Source organism: Siphateles boraxobius, unplaced genomic scaffold (assembly GCF_051911475.1).
Source record: "Siphateles boraxobius isolate OS27281-9 unplaced genomic scaffold, OSU_SipBor_1 55, whole genome shotgun sequence".
Classification (NCBI taxonomy): Eukaryota; Metazoa; Chordata; class Actinopteri; order Cypriniformes; family Leuciscidae; genus Siphateles; species Siphateles boraxobius.
In genome coordinates this window covers 11,062,776-11,073,531 of record NW_027509181.1, presented here as the reverse complement: position 1 = coordinate 11,073,531, position 10,756 = coordinate 11,062,776, and the positions used below count along the sequence as shown (strand labels likewise).

At 42.2% G+C, this 10,756-nt stretch overlaps 1 long non-coding RNA gene across 2 annotated transcripts; it reads left to right on the top strand.

Annotated features, from left to right (window-relative positions):
• Positions 1-5,081: 5,081 nt before the first annotated feature.
• LOC143714773 (uncharacterized) lies at positions 5,082-9,098 on the top strand. Of its 2 annotated transcripts, XR_013195604.1 has the most exons (6): positions 5,082-5,245; positions 5,792-5,885; positions 5,996-6,084; positions 6,182-6,544; positions 8,448-8,546; positions 8,668-9,098. It is a non-coding gene; the product is annotated as an uncharacterized LOC143714773 (long non-coding RNA). The 2 variants fall into 2 exon arrangements; XR_013195603.1 differs by lacking the exons at positions 8,448-8,546; positions 8,668-9,098 and having other exon boundaries at positions 6,182-6,615.
• Positions 9,099-10,756: the final 1,658 nt, after the last annotated feature.

Genomic DNA, 10,756 nt, shown 5'->3' with positions numbered 1-10,756 from the left:
GCCACCTCGACGGCCTGACACTCCCAGTGGGGCTCGACAAGGACACACGCTTCCGGACCATAGGCCCGCTCAGGGAGACGGACCCAGACCACCGCCTCACTCCGGGCAGGAATGGAAACAGCGTATCGACACACCACTCGACCAGCATCTTCTCGATCTTGCTGGGAGCTGGCGACCTGTACTCGTCGACAGTCGGTGACGACACGTTCCCACTCTCGCTTCTCGGCCACAGAATTGGAACGAAGAGGACCGGTCCGAAACAGCTCTTCCCAACAGTCCATGATTACATTCATCCCCAACAAGGCTCGATGTTCCCCCAAACAGGAGTCCCGCACAATCACTACCCCCTTCTGTGGGATCGTGGTGCCATGGATCTCGAAATCGGTCACCTGATATCCGATGTAGGGGATGTTCAGGCCATTCGCTCCTCGCAAGGTGAGCCAGGGGACTTCAGCCTCCGGTAAGTGATGGGCATCGAACAGATCTCTGGACAGGCTCTCGGCAAACATGGTAACATGGGACCCTGTATCTACCAGGCACCGAACAGTAACTCCATTGACTTTGATCTCCACGAGGGGGCAACGTCCCACCAGGCCATCTCGTGGGTCTGAGCTTACAAAGGGGTCCATCCGGCGGGTCCCGACCACTTGACCCACAGTGGCCGGTCGTCCTAAAAACCCCCCTGCGAGTTACGTCGGGAGCCGCATTGGCGGCTATAGTGTCCGGGCTCTCCGCAGTTGTTACAGATCGGGCGCCCTTGCCCATCCCACTGGAACCTGGAACTGAATGGTCGGCCGGTACGTCTTCCCGGATCCCTCCCTCCGTCAGAATACGACCGGTCTCGGGGCAAAGGCAGGGGCTCTGGCCGTCCACGGCGGAACTCCCCCAGAATGGTCTTCGAGAACTCAGCCATTTCTTCTCGAACCTCCTTCATCAGCTCCGTACGTAGAGCTTGCTTCCAATCCGTCGGTTCAGGCAGTCCTGGGGCACTAGTTCCACTCGCAGCCATACACACCGGCGACTCCACGGTCTGGTTGTGATCCTGTTCCAGGGCTAAGGCCTCTTCACGCAGATCTTCGAAAGTCAGGGCAGCGTCCCGTCGAAGCTGTAATCTCAGACTCTGTCGCACTGGACCTTCTCGTAACCCCAACATGAACTGGTCTCTTAGTAATGTCTCTTCTTCTCCTAGACCATGATGCTCCCGACTCTTCAACCTGGAGTACTGTTCTCGTAGTCGCAGAGCGAATGCTCGCAGAGTCTGCCCAGGTCCCTGCTTACAGTGAAAAAACTGAGCCCGCAACACTGCCACGGGAGTGGAATCACAATACTGCCTGGATAAGAACTCAAAGATTGCTTGTGTAGTGGCTCGGACGGCTTCAGGTGCTGCTCGAACTTCTCTCTTCACCTCCCCCTCGAGCGAATTCAGCACAAATTGTATCCTCTGGGCTTCTCAGAGCCCTTGCAGTCCGGCCAGGTACTCCACTTGCGCTCTCCAGTCTGTCAAGCTCAACTCTGAGCCAGGCCCACCGTACTTCTGAGCCCACGGGACTCCCATAAACATAGATGCCATCGGCTGCCGGGCGGCTGGCAAATCCTCGTCCGCCATCCTAGGTCTTCTGGCCGCTCAACTCCGAGTGGTACCCTGCCGACTTACGCCAAAAGTTGTGTCAGGGTTATTTACCACACTCCGGAGGAGCAGACACCAGAGGACAGACAACCAAGGTAAGTTTAAAAAGTAAGTTTTTTTTATTAAAATTAAAAAGGGATAAAAGCAGGGGCAGGGACGTTCGGGGCTGTGGCTTTGGTACGATACAGGGAGGGGAGTGCTGGTAGGTATTCTTCCGTTCTTCAGGTAAATATATTCCTCTCTGGGTGGGCTCGTGGGACGGACAGTGACTTCTCTCTACACCGGCATTCCTTCCCCCTGGAAATTAGTCAACAATTTTTTGGTTCCCGGTTTGTTCACCCGGTGACATTTGCATCAGTTGAAACATTCTTTTTCTTGCAAAGGGCATGCCAACTGTACGAATTTGAAGTATCATCATCATTGGAACTCTTTGCTAAGTGAACATTGCATTTTACTCATACCTTTAAGCAGAATACATACTCCTCCCAACTACCCTCCTTGTGTCTAAAATATTTTCCTTAAACACGTGTCCATGCAATCTATAGCCTACTCATGCATTTTAAACTTCATAAGATAATGATAACTGATTATGAATACTAAATAAAGAATAATAATACAGATACATAATATTAAATAATGAAATTATATTCAAAGATGAAATTTTAGTCTTCAGTTTCAAGTATGTTTGGGTTGTGAAAGAGTGCAGTTTACGTTGTAAAAAAAAAAAATCTACCTTTGACCTGTGGCTAAGAGAACAGAAATTTTAATAGGCTAGATTATTGGAAGTAAAATAGTGGCAAATGTTTTGAAACAAAAAAGCTTGTTGAATTGCACTAATTGGAAAAAATATGTATTGTATTAAGCGTGCTTGCATTTTTAGGGCTTGAATTTTTATGGGCTGAAATTCAACATGGTTGTATATTTAAGCCATGAATATTTCAATTCAAAACATTTTAGACATATTTTCATTATTAAAAATTAAATAATCCATATTCACCTTTCAGACTTCCAAAATATTAATTCTGTTTTAAAATACAACCTATAATATTCGACAGACAATTTTCGGTCCATTTTATTTTGCTTTACAAATTCGCTTTACAAATTCACTTCCACAAATTCAGTGGTTCAAATTCGACAGAAAATTATACATTCGGGAACTGCAGGAATATCAGTAGATTGCCGACTCTTAATCTCCATCTGTCAGGGTTCTGTCACTTCTGTCTAGTTTATTTCTTGGTTTTGTGACAAAGCTCTGACACTCCTGTTTTGTCACGTCTTTGTGTGGGCGCACGTCTTCGAGGTTACCCGAACACAAGAAAAAAGGGTTTCAGACTCAATTAGAGGCGATCCTTGAGATGGGAGTAATAGAAGAATCCAACATTGATTGGGCCAGCCCGATAGTTTTAGTATCTAAAACCGATGGCTCAGTTCGTTTCTGTGTTGATTACCACACAGAAAGTGAATGCTGTGTCGAAATTTGACGTGTATCCAATGCCGTGTGTTCACGAACTCCTTGATCGGCTAGGCACTGCTCATTTTTATTCGACACTGGATTTAACTAAAGGTTACTTGCAGATCCCCTTATCGCCTCTATCCAAAGAAAAGACAGCCTTTACAGCGCCGTTTGAATTACACCAATTCATAACACTTCCTTTAGGGTTGTTTGGGGATCCGACCACATTTCAGCGCCTCATGGACTGCATGCTACCTATGCCGCTGCCTACCTAGATGATTTATAGTATTTTGGGGATTTGTCAGTTATGGAGTCAGAGTATACATTCCTCCTCCAATAAGGTGAAACCCCAAAATGCTGTAATTGTGGGGGAGAGCAAAGTGCAGCTTATGTAGGTTGTGAAGTAAGGAAAGATGCAATTAAGGTCCAAAACGTGAGAATGGAAGAAGGAATATAATTTGCTGAAGCAATTAAAAAAGTAAAACAAACCCCCAAATTAAGCATAGTAGAGGAGGCCCCTGTTAGGGTACAACCACAACCAAGTAAGATGCCAACAGCAAGGAAAAAAATTGAATTGATTGAAGACAAAGTTTCATTCATAGCTTTTGTGGCAGAAGTGGTGAATTGTTCAGCGCAGACTGAAAGTAGATCTGAAAGGATTAAGATAATCATTAGAGCTGCAGAATTTTTTTTGGAATTGAAGAACATATCAGTTGACATGATAAATGAAAGACTCGTGGTACAAGCAACAAACAGTCAGACATCATGTGGGGGCTCATAATGGCTTTGGTAATCTTGCAGTGGAATGCAAGAACTTTAATTGGAAATGGGCAAGAATTTAAGCATTTTATAGAAAATTGTGATGTGTACCCAGATATTATTTGTGTTGCAATCGCAATGATATGACGCAGCGCCTGAAAATAAGCTACCTTCCGTCAACAAAACCAATGTGACAACCTGCTTGCACTACACAAACTTAGTCCCGGTCACGTTGGAATTTAACGAGCTGGGGACTATTTTCAGGAGCTGCGTCATATCATTACGCCTGCTGCACTCATGGTACGGCAGTAAAGTTTCTTGATTATTACGCAGGAATGAGAGTATAGTTCCTAGCCATATCAGCCTAGAAAATCGCAACTTTACATTTTCCGTCGGTCTTAGTGCATGATGTAACTACAGAAGAGTCAATTTTTAAATAGGAAAAATATCGAAACACTTTGGTCATTTATTTGGAGACATGCTAACGGTCTTGTCCACTTCAATGATGTATGCTAAGCTATGCTAAAAGTGCTACCGCCATAACCGGAGATCGGCTGAATGGATTCAAAAACGGTAAAACCCGACAGTTTAACTCTGGGGGAGTTGTAAAATGAGCCTATTTCCAAAAAAAGTGGAGTATCCCTTTAAGTAACAGGATTAAGGTCACTACTACCATAACGTTATCCACACTCCAATCCAGTAGGTGGCGGGAATGCACCATTAAAGTTTGGTTTGCCAACCGCCATTAAACTTGAAAGAAGAAGAAGAAGAAGAAGAAGCAGGAGAGAGGAACTGCCTGAGACTCGTGAGAGGAAGCCAGTGGGAAGAGTTGGACTGTTTTAAAGCTCAGAGGAGCGCTAATGTGAAGAGTTATTTTTTAGTGAAAAATCTTCTTGCTTCACCTATTGAACGAAACTTACTACAGAGTGTTTTCATTAGCTGCGTGTTCATGTCTCGGTTTGTGTGAGCACATGGCTGGTGATTTGTTTTACTGGCCATGGCTGCGTTCCAAACCGCATACTTCCCTACTATTTAGTATGGGAAAAAGAGTAGGCGAGCAAAAAAGTATGTATGAATCCAAAAGAGTAGGCGAGAATTACCTGGGTGACATAATAATTATCGCGAGATTCGGACTTAAGTGCGTTCGAGTATGCCTAATTTCCTACTATATAGTAGGCGAAAACAGTACGTGAAGGAAGCAGTACTTTCGAAACATCAGTATTCATAAAAGAGTAGGGGAGAAGTTCCCGGATGGCTTACTGCTTCCTGCCCGATTTTTGAGTGCTCAACCGATGGATACTCTTCTATCCCAGGAGGCCACGCGAGAGGATACGTCATAAAAAAGAAGAAGGATAGGTCATACTCGAACATGACGTAAATGATGACGGACGAGAGCGTTTTCAAATGTGAGTATTAGATATTACAAATCAAATGATCGCATGTGTTGAACTACTGTACAGTAAACTGTTGAATTGTTGAAGGTGTAAAGATGCTATATAGTATGGTAAATTTGTGATTTTGCTGTAAATCACATTTAATTATGTATAAGTTAGCTAACAAAGGAGCTCCAGTAAGGACACATACGTCTCCAAAGTGGATTTGCATACATTTTAAACCGTATGCATCTTAAATACAATTACTAAGTTTTCTTAGTTTACTTATCTCGTAAGAAAATCTAATACAAGAATTGCATATTTCTACATCTAATAGATATGAAATAGACTTCTGAGTTACGTATGTGTACTATTGTTTAAGATAATTCACTGTTGTCAACACTGTTTTCATTTGATGAATGTTTAATAAATTTACATAAAGTAACTAAACATAAGTAATCTATTTCCTTTGTCCATTAGTACTGTTGAAAAATTGTGGAACATTTATGATCAACATGTAAATGTAGTATTGAGCTTATAAATCACAGAGGTAACATAAATCTTGTCTGGATGTTACAGGGACGGATGAGCATACACATCTGCTTATCCGGTGGAGAGTGGCTCATGAAGCCCTCTTCACCGGTAAGCGGAATGCTGCCATCAAAGGCTTTGAGTGAGTATACAGAAATAATTAAAAATCTATTTAATTGTTTATTTGTAGTATATTTCAACAGAGATATTACAGCACTTTTTTTATCCTTGATTTCTCTGCATTTGCTGCAGATCTTTTGTGGTGGAGCAGGACCTACAAGGCAGGGTGACGGCAGCATTTGTAAAAAAGAAAATGGGAAAACCTTAAACAAAAATACAAAGTAAGATCATTTTGTTACTTCTAATACAGAAATGAAATGATTAAATATTGTGATGTTAAAATTACTGCTTTTGTATCATGCTTGTGCATTTCTGTAGGATCTGAAATGTCCGCAGACAGGGGTGAGCACTGAGGATGGAGGGGCCACAGCAGCGTCCTGGAAGTGGTACACTGCCATGGATGAGGCAATTGGGGGAAGACCCTCCATCACTCCTCCTTCCCTCGTTGCCTCATGTGGGCCGGATGTTGCTGTGGCCTCTTCATCCTCTTCATCCTCAGTGAGGCCAGAGCCAGCAAGAGCCAGGAAAAGGGTGAAAGATCTGGAGGACCTGATCCAGGAGATGGAGGAGAGAGAGAGGAAAGCAACTGAGAGGGAGGAGAGACTGTGGAGAGAAATGGAGGAGAAGGAGGACAGAAGAGAACGGGAGAGACGAGAGAGAGATGAAAGACAAGAAAGAGAAGTAAGAGAAAGAGAAGAGAGATGGCACCGGGAGGCAAGCGAGAGAGAGGAAAGGAGAGATAAAGAAACAACAGAAAGGGGTGAAAAATTCCTTTCTGTCCTTGAAATCCTTGCGAAAAAATTAATTAAAAACAAGAGACAAAAAATTAAAACAATTTTTTTTTAAAAAGACAAAAAACATCTTTTGATCATTTACACATTTGGGTTAAAATGAATTAAATTATATATGTACATACACACACAGTACTGTGCAACAACAACAAATGGTGGCCTAAGACTTTTGTACAATACTATGTATATAAAACAAACAATTTCTTGGCATTCACAGTAGCCTACATTATAGACTTCTAGGAATTTATAGATACTTTAAGATTGTGATAAAATTCATAAATTAAATATTTATGAAGTAATGAATAATTAGTGAATGTGTGGTGTAATGTAAAAAAAAAAACTTTAAAACAACTGTTTTATTGGAGTGTATTATATGACTTCTAAATGCACACAGAGCTCATGCAGGGATTTTCAAGGCAGGTCATGGAGGGTTCAGTTCTTGCACACCTGTCTGTCAATGTCAATGTCACATTTATTTATATAGCACATTTCCAAGGCCAAGGCCTACCAAAGTACTTCACAGTAAAAAACACAATGATATTAGTCACAGACTGATACAATAATAAAAACAAATCACAAAATAACAAATGCAAAAGATAAAGGTACACATAGAATATAACATTCATCAAGGCAGCTCCCCTGTGCCAAAAGCTACTTCAAACAAATGAGTCTTCAGCAATGATTTAAAAGTGGACAGGCTACTAGCAGTCCGCACAGCTACAGGCAGTGAGTTCCAGAGAGTGGGAGCTGCCACTGAAAAAGCTTGATCACCACTGGATTTCTGTTTCGATCTAGGAACCTCCAGGACCGAGGGCCCATGCAACGTGACAAGGTCTGTAAGGTACCCTGGGGCTAACCCATTGATAAATTTAAAAAACAAATAGAAGAACCTTAAAATCAATACGATACTTTACTGGAAGCCAGTGAAGCAATGAGAGCACTGGAGTAATGTGCTCCCGCTTCCTCCTGCCACTTAAAAGACGAGCTGCTGCATTCTATACAAGCTGCAGACGATAGAGCTCAGACTTCCCAATTCCTGTATACAAAGAGTTACAGTAATCCAGGTGAGATAAAAACATTTTCTAACTAATTTTCAAGTAGTCAGTTATTAATTGGTTTAAATTGATTCAGGTGTGTATAATTAGGGTTGGACAATAGCCCTCCATGACCTAAGCTGAACTTGAGACTGTTTACACAAACTACCTTAAGTTTTAAATTAGCTAGGGGTAGTGAACCCAATGAAAAAAAGGTTTAATGAACCCAAGCAAATAATTCAGTCATTATTTACTCCCCTTCATGTTGTTTGATCCCTTTGTTTTTTTTCTGTTTTTTTTTTCTGAACACAAAAGGTGATTTTGGTCAGGTTTGTACTGTTGGTTTAATACAATACCACTCAATAGACTTTCAGAAACTTCAAAAGCATCATCAAAATGCAGGAAACTTCTGAAAGTTGGGCTCCATTGACTGATATTGTATGAAACCAGCAGAACAAACTTGACAAAAATCCCCTTTTGTATTTAAACAATAAAAAACAGAGGGATCTAACAACATGAAAGCACATAAATAATGGCTGTATTTATGTTGAGGTGAACTAACCCTTTCACCCACCAAATAGAAATTGTAGTAAATGTATGTATGCATTTTGTATTATAGTAATATCTTGACGAAATAAGCAGCTTTGAGCATTTATGCCTGAGACCGTTTAAAAAAAAAAAAAAGCTTTACAAAATTCAATCACATTTATGCATTTGCCAGATGTTTTTATCCAAAGAGACTAAATGCATTTATTACAGGGACAATGACCCTGGACAAACCTGGAGTAAAGAGCCTTGCTGATCGACCAGCAATCGTCTGCTAAAAAGTTCAGTGGTTTAGCCCACTGCACTACAAAGGTAGTAAAGCTCTAACAAAAGTTTGCATGTAATTGTAAACCTATAAAATTACATTTGGCAAGAAACGGAATATTGACAACATGAATTGTAAAACATTTTAATCTACTTAAATGTTTTAAAGGTAGTCATGCTCATGGAGAGCAGGCACACGGATGTTTGGAGCAGACACCGCAGCACCCAGATTATCCCGCACATGTTCTCCCACTCTTGCTTCAAGGTTGTGGGGATCAGGGAGCCCGTCATCAAGGTCTTCCTCATCCTCTGGCTCAACGATGTCCCCATTGACTAGAGCGAGATTGTAAAGCACAGCGCAGCATGCAACAACCTCAGGCACGAAGGCAGGGCTCACCTCCAAGGCCTTGAAGAAAATGCAGCGCCAGCGTGTCTTCAGCATCCCAAAAGCTCTCTCCACGATGTTGAGGGCACAGGAGTGCTTGCTGTTGAAACGAGCCTGCACAGGGTTTTGTACTGGCTCTCTGTACGGGGTGATGAGGCAGATGGGTGCACTCAGGCAAGGATAGCCTACATCCCCGAGGATGCACTTTCCTGCAGGTGGATAAAGGCCGCCAGCATACACTGGACTGTTCCTCAGCACACTGGCATCGTGCACAGAGCCAGGATACCCCACAAAAACATCAAGGAATTTCCCCCCAGTGATCAGTGATGGCCTGGAGTTGGACGGAGTGAAACAGCTTCCTGTTGAAGTAACAGTGGGAGTTATTTGATGGAGGTTTGATACGGATATGACAGCCGTCTATTGCACCAACTGCTCAGCTGAAAGCTGGTGACCCAGCCAGCTGTGCAAATCCTGCTTCCACTGCCTCCAGGTCATCTCCGGTCGGAAAGCAGATCACCCTCCTCAAAATCCCATGATGGCCTTGCTCATTCTGTGCACAATGTTATACACAGAGGTCTTTGGGATGTCGAAGGCCTGCGACACCACCCTGTAGGATGCTGCATGGGCCAGCCAGTGCAGGAACACAAGGACCTCAATCTCCCGTTCCCATCCATGGTCAGATCCCAGTCTGACTGCAGCAATCAGGGGCCTCATGGATGGCAGAGACAGGCGAAGGTGGGCACGGTGGTCGGCTGCTTCATCAGAATAAAGCTGCAGAATGGGAACACCTCTATTGAGATGGCAGTATGATGTGGGGTTCACCGCCTGTAAATACATCATAGTTTGTTAGAACAAAAAGCTTGAATAAAGCAATGTTTCATATGGTATTGACTTGTATATGTATTTATTTATTGTGATGATATGATATCTTTTATTCATTCATTTACTTATTTTTATTCATGTTTAATATTAAATATTTATTTTTCAATAAAATATTCATTTCATGAATTCTTGCATTAATCATTGCTTGAATGAAATTGTATGTATTCACATCAGCTGCATTTGTCTAATGTGTATACATCTATGTCATATGACAATACAACAGTTTGCTTGTTTTACCAAAATATATAATTTTAATTAAGAAAATGTTATATAATTAAGTGCTGGTCAGCATTTGTCATTATTGTGCATAAGTGTTGGGGTGGGTTGGTAATGCAATTCATTCTGGGGTAATCTTATTTTTTTAAGTAGTAATACTTGCTTTGTTAGAGTATAAAATCATCAGTCTTCTCCAAAGGCGAGATCTCCGAGCAGCAGCCCGACTCTCCCTTGTGCACACATTCGTCTAACTATTGCAGACATTCCAACCATTTCAGACACTGATGAAAACCGTTCTAGTTAGGTTGTACTGATGCAGTGAGATGTCGGTGCACCTAACTTTTAAATTGTTGCGCTTGTGATAACGTCAACATGGCAGATGATGTCCGGATCGCATTCATACTCAACGAGATTTGGCTATAAAGTACCTACTCTTTTAGCACTCGTTAGTAAGTACTTATTGAAATTAAGTACCTACTCATTGAGTATGCGGTTTGGAATGCAGCCCATGTGCTTGTGCTCTAGTCATGTTTGGTGTGAGCACATGGCTTGTCATGTGTGTTTCCTTGTGTCATGTGCTCTCCTGTCATTGTCTAACCCCGCCCATCTTGTTACCTTGATTATTGGTTAATTTGCCTCACCTGTCCTCCCTCGTTACCTCCCTTGTTTGCTCCCTATTTATTCTCCCTGTGTTTTCAGTCCTGTGCTGGAATAAAAGCTTTTAGGTGGATTTCAGAGGTTAAGACATTGAGAAATGTAATCTGTACAGATTCCA